This window comes from Perkinsus marinus (assembly GCF_000006405.1).
Source record: "Perkinsus marinus ATCC 50983 genomic scaffold scf_1104296958108, whole genome shotgun sequence".
Classification (NCBI taxonomy): domain Eukaryota; phylum Perkinsozoa; order Perkinsida; family Perkinsidae; genus Perkinsus; species Perkinsus marinus.
In genome coordinates this window covers 1-1,594 of record NW_003206910.1, presented here as the reverse complement: position 1 = coordinate 1,594, position 1,594 = coordinate 1, and the positions used below count along the sequence as shown (strand labels likewise).

The window sequence follows — 1,594 nt, the reverse complement described above, 5'->3', positions numbered from 1 at the left end:
AACGGTCGCGCATAAATGTGTGAAACGCCCTTGTCCAGAAATACCACTTCCACGGCCGAGAATTGAACTCGGGTCTCCTGCGTGACAGGCAGGAATACTAACCTCTATACTACCGCGGAATTGAAGGTGGTTCAATGTCTAAATAGTGACGCAAATTACCATTTTCAGCTACCAGCGCACATCGCGGCGGGCGTGAGTGGAGAGAGAAAGTTGAGTAATTTTTTCGAGGCAGCAAATGATTCGCAGAGTGGTGCAAAAATCAGTAAAGAAACGGTCGCGCATAAATGTGTGAAACGCCCTTGTCCAGAAATACCACTTCCACGGCCGAGAATTGAACTCGGGTCTCCTGCGTGACAGGCAGGAATACTAACCTCTATACTACCGCGGAATTGAAGGTGGTTCAATGTCTAAATAGTGACGCAAATTACCATTTTCAGCTACCAGCGCACATCGCGGCGGGCGTGAGTGGAGAGAGAAAGTTGAGTAATTTTTTCGAGGCAGCAAATGATTCGCAGAGTGGTGCAAAAATCAGTAAAGAAACGGTCGCGCATAAATGTGTGAAACGCCCTTGTCCAGAAATACCACTTCCACGGCCGAGAATTGAACTCGGGTCTCCTGCGTGACAGGCAGGAATACTAACCTCTATACTACCGCGGAATTGAAGGTGGTTCAATGTCTAAATAGTGACGCAAATTACCATTTTCAGCTACCAGCGCACATCGCGGCGGGCGTGAGTGGAGAGAGAAAGTTGAGTAATTTTTTCGAGGCAGCAAATGATTCGCAGAGTGGTGTGAAAACCCCTCTGACTCGAGAGTGTGGGATTGGAGAACCTGGGCGTCATTCGCCGAATGCTAGGATTCCCGTCGTAGCTAGGATTGCCAGTCAATCATCTGTGCGACTACATACTAGTTGCTAGTTGTCAGACTGGTATTCTAGCTGTCTGACCTGTTGACTGGCAATCTGGGATTCCGTAGACTACGAATGCGCCGAGGTTCTATGTGGTCGAGGAACGCATGGTGTGAACGTGGTTTGACACAAATGCGGTCCCGACACACATCCCCCGGGTCGGGTGGGTGTGGATAAAGCTCACCAGGTCAGTGGTGCATTGCTGCTCCACATAACAAGGTGGATGGTTGCCACAGGCAAATAGCCTGGAATCTGGTGACGTAGACATACACGTATCCTTTTGCGTCCGTGCGCACGCACGTACGCGAGCGTTTCGTGTTTGTAAGTTGTGTGATATTCACAGTGCGTAGAGTTGTGGCACACTCTCTCGTTACAGCCGTGATTTCACTGACGCGACACTGCGTTAAGCTTTCAATGAAAACCCCTCTGACTCGAGAGTGTGGGATTGGAGAACCTGGGCGTCATTCGCCGAATGCTAGGATTCCCGTCGTAGCTAGGATTGCCAGTCAATCATCTGTGCGACTACATACTAGTTGCTAGTTGTCAGACTGGTATTCTAGCTGTCTGACCTGTTGACTGGCAATCTGGGATTCCGTAGACTACGACTGCGCCGAGGTTCTATGTGGTCGAGGAACGCATGGTGTTGACGTGGTTTGACACAAATGCGGTCCCGACACACATCCCCCTG

At 50.1% G+C, this 1,594-nt stretch overlaps 3 non-coding genes across 3 annotated transcripts; all 3 read right to left on the bottom strand.

The window, feature by feature from the left end:
• Positions 1–47: 47 nt before the first annotated feature.
• Positions 48–119, bottom strand: Pmar_PMAR015121. Its single transcript has one exon. It is a non-coding gene; the product is annotated as a tRNA-Asp (tRNA).
• A 197-nt stretch (positions 120–316) lies between these two features.
• On the bottom strand, positions 317–388 carry Pmar_PMAR015120. The gene has a single exon. It is a non-coding gene; the product is annotated as a tRNA-Asp (tRNA).
• A 197-nt stretch (positions 389–585) lies between these two features.
• Pmar_PMAR015119 lies at positions 586–657 on the bottom strand. Its single transcript has one exon. It is a non-coding gene; the product is annotated as a tRNA-Asp (tRNA).
• Between the last annotated feature and the right edge of the window lie 937 nt (positions 658–1,594).